Source organism: Danio rerio, chromosome 23, assembly GCF_049306965.1.
Source record: "Danio rerio strain Tuebingen ecotype United States chromosome 23, GRCz12tu, whole genome shotgun sequence".
NCBI lineage: Eukaryota > Metazoa > Chordata > Actinopteri > Cypriniformes > Danionidae > Danio > Danio rerio.
Window position 1 is genome coordinate 24,801,275 of NC_133198.1, and position 16,983 is coordinate 24,818,257.

Sequence of the window (16,983 nt, forward strand, 5' to 3'; positions counted from 1 at the left end):
TCCCGGTTTTACGGTTATCACGATTATTATGCATTCATTAATTTCAAAACACTACTAGTTTAGTAAATCACATGAAAACTCCTAATATTTTAAACTAAGTGTTATTTATTGCTGCTCAGTAACTAAATAATACAGCAAAAATAATAATAAAAAAAACAAACAGTAGTCCATTTCTCTTTTTTGACCTAAAAATAAGTGAAAAAAGTTTTTGGCATTTAAACATGAGTAATAATTTTAAACTGAAAATGTGGTATTTTTATCTCTTTGGAGTAGAAATGCGTATATTCCATGCAAAGTATGAAGCTGACCGGTCCAGTTCTTGTCACGTGACTCGCAATGCTTCTGGGGCATTCTTTAAAGTAGGTGCACCTGGAAAGCATGAGGGTCTCATTTCGCCAATTTGTGTGAAACATCCAATTTGTGTGCGTAAGCTACACCCCTCCATTGCAAATAACAAACTTGCACATGCAAAAGACATTATTTGTGAATGACCCTTCATAGCCTCAGCCATTGTTAAAATCAGCTTTTAATTCAATGTGAGTGCATATTAACCTCGGTGTACAAGGTCAGAACTTTAAATAAGTGCACAGTTGGCATAACTTTTAGTTACAGCAGTTTTGTTACATGCAGAAACCCGATGTTAAAAATAGGCATGGGCCGGTATAAGTTTCTGACAGTATGATAACCTTGGATAAAAAATTCAGGGTATAACGGTATTGTGCACACTGCTCTAAAACATGATCTTTTTAACTGTCTGGGTAAACAAAAAAATAATAATTCCTCCATTGAACAAAATACATTTTATTTTAGGAAACATTAATAACATTATAGCTGTAAATATGTTAGGCTAAATTATTCAAATAAATCATTGACTTCAGCTCTCCATTAGTTTCAAATACACAGATTTCTTTACAACACATAAAAAAACAAAGTCAAGATCAGTGCCAGTGGTGTAGTGGTTAGTGCGTCAACACATGCACTACGGTGCTCACGGAGACCCAAGTTCAATTCCTGCCTTTTGGTCCTAGCCAGGGCTATTCAATTGGCTGCCCAAGGCACTTTGTTCTGGCCCTCCAAACAGTGTGACCAAGACATCAAAAATAAATTTAGTTCAGTCGACAAACGGCCGCTATAGTTATGAAGTTATGTGCTTCTGTTTAATAACAGCACGAGCTGCAGTTAAAGGCTGCACAGAGCGTGAGTCACCATAAGCGAGTGGTGCGGGCAGCTGAAAACATGTTTATAGAAAAGGCTATTTGTACAATGCACTGATATCGTTAATAAGGATGTAACGATTAGCCGATTTCACTATTAACTGCGCTTTAATTCGTCACAGTTTATTAATAGTAAAGTCTTCTCTAAGCCGCATTTCTGTTGCACGAAACAAAATGAAACCGCTGGAAAATGCCAAGTTGCCTGTGCGCTTATTTTAAGTTTGAAGTACACCGAGGCCAATACACACGCACACAGGATTAACTATAGCAGCGGCCGTTCCCATATCACGTCTTTTCCGCTTGCAAGTTTGTTATTTCTAATGTAAGAATATATGACAATATGTGGGCGCCAGCGGAGCGACACGCGTGCGTCTTTCAGGGCATACGCAGTAGAAAACATCTCACGGTGACAGTTGTGCGTGATCTTTCAGTGCAATGTAAACAAAAGATATGTTAGACGAATTATTAATAAAATGATTATGTATGCATGAATGCAGATGACAACAACAGTTAATCTAAATAGCTACTTACCTAATATAAAGCTTGAATTTACATTAGATGTGATAACAGTGAAAGCATGATTATTCTTCCGACAATATAATTGTATAACCAAAATCTATAATTGTTGCATCCCTAATTGTTATGCAGTTCAAAACATAACATATGACTTTGTCTGAATGTAGATGAAGCCTACTTCAGCAATGCACTGCTTTTGTTGTGCTCTGAAATACATTTGAATGTTTGTAAAAAAAAATTTAAAAAGTCTATTGTACAATGCACTGATATTATGTAGTTTCAAAATACAATATATCAACATTTTAATGTAGAAAAAGCTAACGTGGCTGTCTTAAGGAGCAAAAATATGCAGCATGTAGGCCAGGGGTCTCAAACTCAATTTACCTGGGGGCCGCAGGAGGCAAAGTCTGGGTGAGGCTGGGCCGCATCAAGGATTTCACAAAAAAAAAGTCCTCAAATGTCATTATTAACAGTTTTTATTATTTCTTCTGAACATGAAGTGTCCTGAACGTTAATAAAACATTGAGTGAAGATTATGAACAGTTCTTCTGAACATGGCATCTTTTGCCTACTCCTTGCTGCCAGAGACTTGACAGCGCTTCTTCTCACAAATCTGAACCACATTTGGCTTTAGAGCGGAAGCAGTTGAGACCCTCAGTATGGCTTGAAGATGATCATCATTAAGTCTAGACCTGTACTTTGACTTATTGAAGTCCTAGGGAAAAAAAGTGGGGGAACTCACTCAAAACTTCCATTCCCTCACCTAAAAAAGGCGTATATATGTATAAATAAAACACCCCCACCCCACTCCAGTCACATCAGTCTGTACCAGTCTGTATCTACCTATAATATCAATATATATAAGATGCAGGGCAGGCACGTGCACACATAGGGCTCAACCTGTGCAGAGCACATGCCCTTTTTAGTCTTGCATAGAAAGTGCCCTTCCAAAATGATCAAAAGTGCCCCCGTGACGCGACACACCCTCGGTAGGCCTTCAGCCCTTCAGTAGGCGCGCGATAACACCGCTCTTGAGTACGCGCGCGACAACACAGCTGATCAGAACGCGCGCGACAACGCGCATTGAGTGACAAGCGCGCTGTGTACGGATAGAATCAGCGGACCACTGATTCTGTCAGTGTACAGCGGTCGGCGCGGGCCACAAAATATTGCACTGAGGGCCGCAAATGGCCCGCGGGCCGCGAGTTTGAGACCCCTGATGTAGGCCCTTATATGCTGTTGTGTCATCATTCATATCTCTCCAGCCCTTCGTTTGGGATGCTTTTCATGAACCGGCCCCCATGACAAACTAATAGAATAGCCCTGCCCTATGCCTATCCTTCCTTTATCTCTGCTTCCATTGCTTTTCTGTCAATACTCTCTATTTTCCTATCTAATAAAGGTAAAAAACCCCAAAACAAATAATATAAAAAAAAAAATCCCTCACAAATATCTTAGTAATGGTATAACAGAAAGTTTTAGCGGTTTTAAAACCTTGACTTTTCCAAACCGATGTAAACCTTGAAACCGTTTATCATCCAATGCCTAGTTGAGAAGCCTTTACGATTAATTAACTGAGACAAATAATAGTACGGTTAATAGTGAAATCAGTTAATCGTTGCATCCCTAAACTCCTCCTACACTACAAAAACCTTTTAAAATCACTTAACCAAAGATATGTTCTTTTACAGCCATAGCTCAGTGCAAATCAGAAAAAAAAACATCTACAGTCATGAAGTTTAAAGTAAGAAACAAAAACAACATTGTGACCCTAATGTGCTGAAAACAGAAGGTATTGGTACATTATTATATACAGTATATAGTGCTTATCACATCACATTACACAGCCAGTAAATGCATGAAACCAGAGCTTCTAAACAGCGGCAGCATTGCACAGAGGTCACAGAACGGCCCTCAACAATGACCATGAAAGATTAAAAGACAAATAGGACATTCCAGCGGACATGCATTGTAGGATTAACCAAACGTAACACTTTTGATACATGATATTTACATAATATACTTCCTTGATTTACTACACTGAGGTTACTCCAACTAACTAGAAAAGAAGATTTAGGCCTAGGTACTCCCTAGATAATAAAATATCATACTGAAAGATAACAAGATAACAAAACCATTACTTCTAATTGAAAGGTCGACATACTGAAATAAGAGCACATCGCGGCTGTCCGTGCAGGAATGTATTGATTGGCCATAACACAATATAAGCAAAACCAGCCAACATCCATCTTGTTTGGAGACCCAGGCGGGCTTGGCTTGAGGGCTTGGCTACAGTCCAACTCCATACAGTAGAGGTAATTCATCAGCGGCAGTTGAATTTCTCTATTTATAATCATTAAACATTAAAACAAGCAGAGTCTGCGCCATAAGTTCCATGTAATTACTTATGAAATGCAATCTAGAAGGCCAGTCGATAATGTCCACCACAAACCACATCTGAAAGACACTGAAGAACATCTAGAGAGTAGGACAGAAGAGGTCAGAAGGTCAGGTGGATTAACTAAATTAGTGCTACCACTATAATTACTTGAGGTGTGGGTGACTCTCAGCTCTTGGCTTGTGTAGAGGAGAGGCGTTCCTGGCACAAAACACATCGAGATGCTATTTCACAAGCTGTTCCTGTACTTCCTTTCATAAGGATGGTTAGTCATGTTTCAGTAGGCTAAATAAGAGACAGGGCTCAACAATAAGAATGGCCTGATGGCCCGAGGCCAGTGGATTAGACTTTTGGGTCAACATAATTTTATCCGCTTGTTAAGTGGTGATGTATGGAATACTGTTTTTCCAGGTCCAAGCCGCTACTCATTTATCTGGTATCGCATATTAGGCATATATATATACATATATATATATATATATATATATATATATATATATATATATATATATATATATATATATATATATATATATTAAGGGAATAACGATATTAAAACCGAACCGAAATATCGCGATACACCAACCACGATACGTATCGCGAAACTCTCATGGCGTACCGCGGTACTCTCACGCCCCCTGCTGCCCATTGTTGAGGTTGACGTCACTTGTCTCTAACTAATTGAACCAATTTAAACACATCTTTAATATCATATTTGATTAAATTGTTTTAGTAATGATGAGGATTTGTTCTAAATATTATATTCTAAAGTTAGTATTTTAGTGCATGTTATGTCATGTGACTTGAGTAAGCATCACACTCGTTACTACTGGACGCAGGACGGCTGCTTCACATAGTACTGAGATTGCAGATCCCCCAGACACATTTAAGTCATCTGTGTGGAAACATTTTGGTTTTCCAGTGGAGTACAGGAATAGAATTCGTGTCTTAGACAAAGCGCACGCCTGTCTGTCTCAACTGTTTCATGAAACTTACTTGTAAGGAAAAACATTTAAAAAGTGTGGTAATTTCACAATGTGAGGGTGTAAGCAACAGAACTGCCAACAAAAGTGATTTAATGTACAAAAGTAAAACCAGAATAATGCCCAAATATACAAAAAAACAGAAATATTTACACTAATAAAAATAATATAATAAAGTAACAAATTCAAACAAAAGTATCAAACAAAAATTAGTTAATCTCGAGCAAGGGGGTGATAGTGAAGACAAACAAAAGAAATAAATATAATAAAACAATTCTAACTCATGAATAACCCCTCTTACCTCGCTAAAACTGATGAAAAGAAAAAAAAGGTCTTCAGCGCCGCGCGCCGCATTCTTCCCTATACTGAATAAAATAAACAAAGATGACCTTCACCTCTTACCTGATGTCTTTAACAATACATTTTCTACGTGTTTGCAAAATGGAAATCGTATGACATTTTCCCTATCCACCTTACACTAAGAGTGAACTTGAGGAGATACAGCTATATTGTCGGGAAGGAGCGGATAATATACAAATCAATTGAATTAAAAATGTACAAACCTCACAAAATTTCTTAAAGTGGGCAAAAGTAATGCAAAATAATTTTACCCAAACGAAAGTTTAGCAAAATCAACGAAAATCATAATCATGTCAGAATAATACACGAAAAACGAGATCAAAGGAAAAAGCGCTCTCTCTCCCGCTCTTCCTTACATGCTTTTTACATTCCCGCGCTGCGTCGCCAAATGATGATAGATCGGTCTCCTGACCAATCAGCTGTCAAAAAGGCGGACCTACACAAATGACAGGCAGCAGCTGTCATGAAGGCGGACCTACAGTGCATAAATGACCGGCATAGAGGGAGCGGGAGAGAGAGAGAACGGGAGGCAAACATACAGCCGGCAACAACCCTAACATTAGTTTCAGACACAACCGCAATGTATTTTACTGGTGAATATGTCATGAAAAAACACTTTACAAACACATTATATGTATATTTTTCATTAATTTAAACGGAAACCTATCTATCTAAATGAAACCATAGATAATCAAAAATGAGCGTCTGTGTCTGCACAGAAATCAAGTCTCTCATCGGAGAATGTGGATATTATTGTGTTTTTGAAGAAGATCTTTCACTAGTCTACACTGCAGTTATTTATTTAATTTTAGTTTACTTAGTTAAGATGGCTGCACTACAGAGAATAGTTTTTTTCTGACTAGTCTATATTGGAGGTATTTATTTATTTCTAGTTGTTTACTCGGGTATCCTGACTGTACCAAAAATGCGATGACAAAGTTAATAAAGAAAAAGTTAAGATGTTCTTGTTATTAAGTGAATTGTCCCTTAGCATTGCTGTTAACATGACATCAACCCTAACCCCACAGCAAACAGAAACCGAACCGTACCGAACCGAACCGTGGCTCCAAAACTGTGAACCGAACCGAACCGTGCCTTTTGTGTATCGTTACACCCCTAATATATATATATATATTCGTGTGGTCATTCTAGCCTGCGCTCCTAATAAATCAATAAATCATTGATTTTTTTTTTTTTTTCTTTTGGGTAAAGAACATGTAAAAATCACAATAAATTATAGAAACATAAAAAAATACAGATTTTTCACATACACCACAGTTATCATATTGCAAAGGTAACTGCAATCTGTTATAATACATTTTAAAGTACAACGTATTCCTGTGTTGGCAATTAAATTTTACTTGCTTTTACTTGAAATTTTAACTGCCATTACACCAGTTTTACCATCACAGTCACAGGATCCTTCAAAAACTTGACAATATGCTGATTTGCTGCTCAAGATATTTGTTTTTTAAAATGTATTTCTCAAGATAATAGCCTAACATTTATACCATAGCCTATACAATGTTTGGAGTCATATAATTTGTTTTATTATTATTTTTAAATTAAATTAAAACATTAAATGCATTAAATTTATTCAAAGTAATAGTAAAGATTTTTTGAAATTTCGTCAAAGTTCCATAGATACTTCATCTCCAATGTGCATTAAGTTTAGTCAGTGCAAACATTAAAGCGCAAGAGATCTTTACTTTACTTGTATGACGGTGCCTGTGTGTGAACATAGAAACCGGTGTCACCTTACTCTTGAATAGATGAAGTTTGAGTGAATGTAAACACTTGAAGAACAAAACATGTGTACCATGATATTGGATACGTGCATCAACCTAATATAACTGCTTTTGTCTGTCGTATGACCAAAAACAACTTCACTTCACCTGGCTTAGTGGTTAGCACTGTTGCCTCACAGCAAGATGGTCACTGGTCGAGTCCTGGCTGGACCAGTTGGCATTTCTGTGTGGAGTTTGCATGCTCTCCCTGTTTGCCCGGTTTACGTTTTTTTTTTTTTTTTTGTAGCTGTGACCAGTGTGGGCAGGACCGAAAGCCACGTGAACCTGTTGGAGCAAGTATTTACATGTGTCGAGACTTGTGAAGGAGCTCCAGATAGAAACTGATGTTTTGTGTTTACCTTATGATTAAAGTTGTTACACGTCCGCCGTGTCCTGCCTCTGAATGAGCAAGTTTTAGCTACTTGTACATTAAGGTAGCATTTAGAAAAAACAAAACACCCGCAAAGAAACACGACACAGGGGAACATATAAAACTACTGCCAGCTACTGTTTAGGAAGTGTTATTGCAGAGCAAAACAAACAGCATACAGAAGTATAAATACACGACTACGCACAGGGCATGCACCATGGGTCACGCTGAAAACTTAAAGCAGAAGTATAAATCAGATTTAAGCCTAAGGAAAATAAATTAATGAATAGTATTAAGAAAAATACAACTGGCCTGAAAAAAAAAAAAAAAAAAGGATTGTTGAGCACTGTAGGCTTTAGAAAACAAACAGCTGCTGAGAAGAAACCACTCACATCAGACTTTTGTAGTTGCATCAACCTGAAGCATGCAGGGCTGTGCCATTGTTCCAGTAGTTTTACAGTATAAGAGAATTACACGTCAGACTCACTATCAATTAGACCATTATTCTTCTACTTGGCTTTAATGAGTAATGCTACTGCATATTTCCTTTAGAGGTAGAGAATGGAACTCATAAATCCATTTGTCTACATGCACGTTAACAACCACGGGGGGATTCATTAGTTGTGCTTGATTTCTGAATGGACTCACCAGGGAGAGCAGCGTCTAAGCGTCCACCCAGCTCCCCCTGCGCACTCCAAATTAGTCAATTAGGAGTGTCATTAAAGTGGTGGCAGCGAGGAGGATTAACACCAGGGGAAATAAAAGAGACAGTCTGCCTTGTGCTCACCCAGGATATTGCCGATTTTCATCCATCAGCTGCTCCAGATGGGGGGATATTAGTAATTTAGATTCTGTCAACAGTACCCTGGAGAACCCTGCCAAAATCGTTCCCTCATTGCCGCCCTGCTCTCCTTGAATGTAATCATATCTGCCGAGTGCTGAGCGAGGGTGAAAAAAAACACACCTTTTTTTTCTACCCAAATCCCTCTATTCATTCCATCCTATCAAGGCAGCGTTACAACTGACTGGAGGATTTCTATTCATTACGGCTCCCTTGTTCTCGCAGACAGAGAGCTACTTCCTTGTCAAGAATCTCATGTTATAAAAACAGTTTTAAGGGTCATTGCTTGTGTGCATGCGCGGGTGTGCGTTTAGTTTGAAATAACACTAACTGTAACTGCTGCACATGTACAGATACAGGCTGGAGGACATAACAGGCTGATGTCTTTCAACTGGCTTTTATAAGGAGCGGGCCAGTGAATGTTTTGTACCTGCAGGGCAGCTCTCAATAGTCCGACTCTGTAATGTACGTGTGTGTGTGTGTGTGTGTGTGTGTGTGTGTGTGTGTGTGTGTGTATGTGTGTGCGTGCATGTAGGAAGTCCATTAAGTCCTTCTTTTCAACCATTGCAAACAAAATCATCAAAATGAGTGCAATTACTAAGATATGCATGCTGGATTTTTACTTTTTTTTTTAATTTGGCGATGTATCTCTATTTCATGGTGTTTTAAGTGGGTGCAGAAATCTGAGGCTGAAGCTATTCATTATTTATTTAGCACTGCTGGCATCCGGCGCTGTAAAAAATGTTTTGTCAGGCTACCTAAAAATGTGCTTCATATGGTAACATCTAAATCAACCTGACAACATCCTGTTACGCCGATGAAAGTCATTTTTAAGGGTGAAATCCGCTAGAAATCGCTCTAAGTAAAAACGGCAGTTCACTTTTGTAGCGTGCCAGTTAAACCACACCAGACATAAATGAGATTGGCCGACTTTATAGAACAGTTCATCCAAAAATGAAAATCATTTTAACATGAATTATTCATTACCCAGCCTAATGTGCTTCCAAACTCTCATTTTGATTACATTTTCCCTTAGACACAAAAACTGTTTTTTAAAGATAGTGTCAAGCTCCAAAAGAACATAAAATATGATTAATTATCTTTCTCATACTTCAGCTTCCACATCAAAGTTCCCGAAAGCAGGTCAAAATGCTCCAGGATTGGCCAGCCCAGTCACCAGAAATTGACATTATCGAGCATGTCTGTCTGGGGTAAGATGAAGGAGGAGGCATTTAAGATGAATCCAAAGAATCTTGAAGAACTCTGGGAGTCCTGCAAGAACGTTTTCTTTGCCATTCCAGATGACTTAATTAATAAATATTTCTGTGTTAGAGGGCTTGGTCGCAGGTTTCAAATTTCAAATGTCCCGGGTTTGCGGGTGCGCGTGAATAACTTGGTTTCGTTATTACATCATGGCGAAACACCTAATGACTCGTTATCCAGACGACTCATTTGAAGCACTGAGTCGACTCTTTTATAGATCAATCAACAGTTTTAAACACTGTACACTAACAGATTTAAGCCTTAGCTGGCAATTTCACTTTACTTAAAGCTGTGTCACACACTACATAGAAGGGCATTGTCACCGACTCGGTCCCAGTCATTCCCCTCGCTGACCAGCAGAGGTCACCATCTCCGGACTTCTAATCATTACGTCATCCATTTCACCCTGATCCCAGCACACCTGTTCTCCATTCCACTAATGACCCACGTACCATATATAAGCAGCTCACACACACACTTCAGTGCGAAGTCTTGTTTAGCCCCGGCCAGCATTTCTGAGCGTTCTATCCTGCCTGATCTCCCGTTTACCACTTCAGCCCGTTTCACGACCCTGCTCTGTCTTCTGCCTGCCCTTGACTAAAGCCTGTTACACGGACTCTGATTCTCGCTGCCTGCCCCTGACCAAAGCCTGTTACACGGACTCTGAATCACGCTGCCTGCCTTTGACACAAGCCTGGTAATCACTCTGCCTCTGTTATCTGCTAATCATCGTTGATGTGTATGTTGTATGTTCGCACAGCCATGCGAGTTGTTGATGTTCAAGTGTGACTTAATAAATACTGCAAAATGGATCCCTCCGTGTCAGTCTCCCCGTTACAGAAGACTTCGCCCAACACGGATCCCGCAGCCATCCAGGTTTTGTCTCACGAAGTCACAACACAAGCTCAGGTATTGTCAACACACCAACAACAACTAACACATCTAACTCAGTTAACAGACGAACTGGTGAAATCCCTCCAAAACCTGCAAGCTGCTGCCACTGCGCAACCCACCGCCAACTACTCTCCAAGTCCACTTGTTGTTGCACAACCCCCGATGACTTCCGGAGTTCGATTGGCTTTTCCTGACAAGTTCTCAGGTAACCCAGCAAAATGTAAAGGCTTCCTACTGCAATGTAAACTGTTCATCGCCCAACAGCCCCATCTGTTTAAGGACGAGAATGGGAAGATTGCTTTTGTGTGCTCTCTGCTCACTGGGAAAGCGCTAGACTGGGCTACTGCAGTTTGGCCAGACAGTACCCCGATATTTCCCTCGTTTAATGACTTTCTCAAACGTTTCTGCACTGTGTTCGATCATCCGGAGGGTGGTCGTAACGCTGGCGAGGAGCTATTGTGCATCCAACAGGGAGATCGCTCCGCAGCTGAGTTCGCCCTGCAGTTCCGCACCTTGGCAGCGCAAACTGGCTGGGCTGATGATCCGCTTGCCACGCTCTACAGAAAGGCTCTAAGACCAGAATTGCAGCGAGAGATGGCATGTCGTGACGAGGGAAAAACACTGGATCAATAAATCGAGCTTTCCATAAGGTTAGACACTCTCCTCCGCACTCGCAATCCGCTATGCTCAATTGCTTCCAGTCCTGTATCCCCTGAAACCTCCGCTGAACCCATGCAATTGGGTAGAACCCGCCTGAACCCAGAGGAGCGAGAACGACGGAGAAGAAATCACCTGTGCATTTATTGCGGACTTCCAGGTCATACGAAGGTTTTATGTCTCAACAAGCCTCTCTCTAAAACCCTCTCGGTGAGTGCAACCACTATGTTCACTACCACTAATAATGTTGTGAATTTGCCTGTCACTCTGAGAAGCAATGGAGATGAGATTGAGTCTATGGCCATGATCGATTCAGGAGCTGCTGGCAACTTTATTGATTACACGTTTGCCACCACTCACTCTATTCCTTTAACCTCCTGTGATTCCTCCATAGCCATCACTGCTGTAGACGGGCGCCCTTTGGGAGAAGGACGTATAAAATTCCAGACTCAGCCAATCTCTCTTCAAACAGGCTCTCTCCATGAAGAGGAGATTTCCCTCCTTGCCATCAACTCCCCCAAACACTCTGTAATTCTTGGGCTACCATGGCTACAACAGCATGACCCTCAAGTCTCTTGGAGAACTGGTGAGATCACAAAATGGAGCAATCAATGCTTTACCCAATGTCTGCATTCTGTTTCCCCTGTCCAGATCAACACAATTAACAAGACCGAAGACTCTGAACTCTGTCATGTTCCTGATGCTTATCATGATTTAAATGAGGCATTTAATAAACAGAAGGCTACCAAGCTCCCTCCACATCGTGAAAATGACTGTGCCATCGAGCTGCTACCCGGCACCACGCCCCCTCGTGGTCGCATTTTCCCCCTCTCTCAACCTGAAACTGAAGCTATGAAGAGTTACATCTCTGAGGAGCTAGAAAAGGGCTTTATTCGACCATCTACTTCACCCGCTTCAGCAGGCTTTTTCTTCGTCAAGAAGAAGGATGGCAGCTTGCGCCCATGCATTGATTACCGAGGCTTAAATGAGATCACAGTTAAATACCGCTACCCATTGCCATTGGTTCCAGCCGCCCTTGAGCAACTCCGATCCGCCCAGTATTTCACTAAGTTGGACCTCCGTAGTGCATATAACCTCATCCGCATACGACAGGGAGACGAGTGGAAAACCGGGTTCTCTACAATCGACGGCCACTATGAGTACCTCGTTATGCCCTTCGGCCTAGCAAACAGTCCTTCCGTGTTCCAGGCATTTGTAAATGAGGTATTTAGAGACATGCTCAATAAGTGGGTCATAGTGTATATTGACGACATCCTGGTCTACTCCAATTCGCTATCTGAGCATATTCAGCACGTCCGGGCAGTGCTCAAACGCCTCATTCAAAACCAGCTGTATGCAAAGAGCTCCAAGTGCGAATTCCATCAGACCTGCATCTCATTCCTTGGTTACATCATTAGTCCAGAAGGCGTGGCCATGGACCAGCAAAAGGTCGACTCCGTGACACAATGGCCACAACCCGAAACCATCAGACAACTACAACGATTTCTGGGCTTTGCTAACTTCTACAGGCGATTCATAAGAAACTTCAGTTCAGTCGCTGCTCCACTGACCGCCATGGTAAAAGCCAACAACGCTCGCCTTAAATGGAACCCAGACGCTGTCCGAGCATTTACTCAGCTCAAAACTCGCTTCTCCAGTGCACCCATTCTGCGTCATCCTGATCCCGAGCAACCCTTTGTAGTTGAAATTGACGCATCCAACACTGGAATTGGAGCCATCCTGTCTCAAAGATCCCTAGTCACTAAGAAGCTCCATCCCTGTGCCTTCTATTCTCGCAAGCTCAACTCCGCTGAACGGAACTACGATGTGGGAAACCGAGAACTCCTCGCCATGAAAGCCGCGCTAGAAGAATGGAGACACTGGCTTGAAGGCGCAAAACATCCTTTCACCGTCATCACCGATCACAAAAACCTGGAATATATCCGCTCCTGTAAACGTCTGAACCCTAGACAGGCAAGATGGGCGCTGTTTTTCACCCGATTCGACTTCCAAGTCACCTATATCCCTGGCTCAAAAAACATCAAAGCAGATGCTCTGTCCCGCCTCTCAGACGATGAAACCTCTGAATACCATGATGAACCCATAATCAAAGATCCTCTAATTGTTGCTCCTATCCAGTGGGATATAGAACAGGAGATCCTTCAAGCCGCCGAAACCAATCTATCTTCACAGCCCTGTCCAGAGAATAAAATCTTCGTTCCCCCGTCACTTCGAGAAAGGCTCATCTCCGAGGTACATGACCACCCCAGTTCCGGTCACCCAGGCAGCACAGCCACCGTACAACTGATTCAATCCCGCTATTGGTGGTCATCCATACACAAAGATGTCATTAACTTCGTCAATAAATGCTCACCCTGTCAGATGTCTAAACACTCCCGTCACCGTCCAGCTGGATTACTCCAACCCCTGGAGGTGCCACATCGTCCCTGGTCACACATCGCAATAGATTTCATTACTGATTTACCCATATCTCAGGGCAAAACCACCATCCTCACAGTAGTGGATCGATTTTCAAAATCCTGCCGCCTTATTCCCATCTCCAAACTGCCTACAGCCATGGAAACGGCCAAGTTACTCTGCGAGTGTGTGTTCCGGTACTATGGTCTCCCCGAAGACATCGTGTCGGATAGAGGTCCCCAGTTTACATCCCGACTCTGGTCAGCTTTCTTCAAAAACCTCCAAATCCATGTTAGCCTAACATCCGGCTATCATCCCCAATCCAACGGGCAGACAGAGCGCTTGAACCAGGAAATCGGCAGGTTCCTCCGCACGTACTGTCATTCGAACCAGAATGAATGGGCTAAATTTCTGATGTGGGCAGAATATGCTCAGAACTCCCTCAGAAAGGCATCTACTGGATTAACCCCATTTCAATGCGTGCTGGGCTTCCAACCTCCTCTCTTTCCCTGGTCCGGCGAGACCTCTGAACTCCCTGCGGTGGATACCTGGTTTAAAAGCTGCGAAGAGGTCTGGAACGCAGCTCACACTCACCTCTCTTACGCCGTACGGCGTTTCAAGGAACAAGCCGATCGACACCGACGTTCTGGTCCCATGTATTCCCCAGGACAATGGGTATGGCTTTCCACCCGTGACTTACGCCTCAAGCTGCCCTGCAAGAAGCTCAGCCCCAGGTACATGGGTCCTTTCCAGATTGAAAGACAAATATCTCCTGTTTCGTTCAGACTGACACTCCCTAATCATTTTCGTATTTCCCCCACTTTCCATGTCTCTCTGCTCAAGCCTGCTGCTGGTCCAGCCGAGGCGGATAGGGAGGTGGCAGCCGGTGAACAGGGTCCCCCGCCTCTCATGATCGATGGTGAGGAGGCATACCAGATCCACGAAATCCTGAGATCCAGACGCCGGGGTGGACAACTCCAATATCTCGTTGATTGGGAGGGGTACGGCCCGGAGGAGAGATCTTGGATTAATCGCAAGGACATCCTCGACACCACACTACTGGAAGAGTTCCACTCACAACATCCGGAGATGCCGGCCCCTCGCCCCCGTGGAAGACCCCGGCGTCGAGAATTGCCTCACTTCAGGAGCCGCTCGTTGGGGGGGGGCTCTGTCACCGACTCGGTCCCAGTCATTCCCCTCGCTGACCAGCAGAGGTCACCATCTCCGGACTTCTAATCATTACGTCATCCATTTCACCCTGATCCCAGCACACCTGTTCTCCATTCCACTAATGACCCACGTACCATATATAAGCAGCTCACACACACACTTCAGTGCGAAGTCTTGTTTAGCCCCGGCCAGCATTTCTGAGCGTTCTATCCTGCCTGATCTCCCGTTTACCACTTCAGCCCGTTTCACGACCCTGCTCTGTCTTCTGCCTGCCCTTGACTAAAGCCTGTTACACGGACTCTGATTCTCGCTGCCTGCCCCTGACCAAAGCCTGTTACACGGACTCTGAATCACGCTGCCTGCCTTTGACACAAGCCTGGTAATCACTCTGCCTCTGTTATCTGCTAATCATCGTTGATGTGTATGTTGTATGTTCGCACAGCCGTGCGAGTTGTTGATGTTCAAGTGTGACTTAATAAATACTGCAAAATGGATCCCTCCGTGTCAGTCTCCCCGTTACAGGCATTTTCAAAAACCCATAATATGGGCTCTTTAAGCAAAGTCAGACCTTACTGTCCTGATTAAATAATTAAAAATCAAGGCATGATCATATTTAATATTGGTAAAATAATTGTAAACTAGAGGCTGTTGCCTTTTTATATAAGCCACTTCTGATACTAAATGATTAACTAAAAGCTATTATTTGTTATTCCTTAAACTTGGATAGGCGACAAGACTTTTGTCAGGTATTTATATGTGGTAAAACCATTATTGGCTGAAGCTTATTTTTAATGTTATCATTATCATTTTGCCCAATATGACAACACATTTTGACCAATAAATTGACACATACTGAGACATGTCACACAACGCTAAGCCCTGCCCTCCTTAGTTACTGTTGCTAAGCCTGTCAAGCTATTTCAATGTGTGTGCGCCGGTTTCAGACATTGCCAGGGGTATGATGTCATTTTTGGCGAACAGGTGAGATATTCGAGAAAGCCATACAAAAAAGGACTGCAGTATGCATTACAGGAGTATATTTACCACATAATGGGCAACCAATTAGAGAATAAATCAATAAAAATTAAAGCTAGCTTAGCCTAGCTGCCTCATACGCTAACCATTCAACAGCTTAGCTCATGCTCAGCAGGAGAGGTGAAATTTAATTGGTTTAAATTAAATTAAAATTTAATTTAATTTTCATTGGTGTGCAATGATATATAGTTTACTAACCGACGAGGAAATACGCATGACAGTGCTTTTACACAGTCCATTCATAGATAGAACAGCCAGAAAGGGAAACTGATGGATTTGTGCAGAATATTAGCATCATTGACCCATAACAATGTACAGAAAGTTACCTATTACTGTCAGTATGTTTGTGTGCTCTTTATAAATGACTGAAAAACAGCTGGGGGTAAAGTATATTGATCGCAGCTGCTCAGTTTGTGATCTTATCTCGGTTTTGTTCTGTTTATTTGTAATTTCAAATATTCGTAGCTTGAAATAAGATGGAAATATGAAGTTCAGTAGAGTTAGCAACAGATTTGCAGATACGTATTTTCCGGATCAATAACTCATGTCATTATGATCTATTCGCTATTAGTATGACTACGTTACTAACGTTATGGCGAAGACTTAAATGGAGAATTACTCATAGTATTGAGCGAAAAAAGAGAATAAGACAGCTGTGAAACATAACCAGCTTTGTGTTTTTGTAGGAAACACAGTTTAGATCTGTTTAGGGTAAGAGGTGTGTGAGTTATTGCGGTCGGTCTATCACTGAATGTGTCAGGAATATCAAAACAAAACCAACTTAGTTCTGCTCCTTTAGCGCCCCTCACACAGCTTGATCCACGCTGGCATTTCTCCTCTTGGGTTTTAGGTTTTAAAAAGGGAAAAAATTCCACCATCCCATACGAACTTTAAGGAGACCGGGTATCAGATTTGCACAATTCATATGCACTCGCTCAAAAGCTTGACAGAGCCCCTGCGCGTAGCTACAGTTGCTAAGCCACGATTGGTGGATGGTGGTTTTTGGGCGTGGCTTAGCGAAGGGACAATTCAGAAGGGTTTATGGAAAGGGAAGACAATTTAAAAGCAGTGTGGGAA

The 16,983-nt window shown here is 42.0% G+C and overlaps 1 protein-coding gene across 2 annotated transcripts in view; it reads right to left on the minus strand.

Moving 5' to 3' along the window:
* Positions 1-16,983, minus strand: part of ephb2a (eph receptor B2a) — a 141,015-nt gene that overhangs the window by 81,016 nt on the left and 43,016 nt on the right. The gene's annotated exons all lie outside the window — the stretch shown is intronic.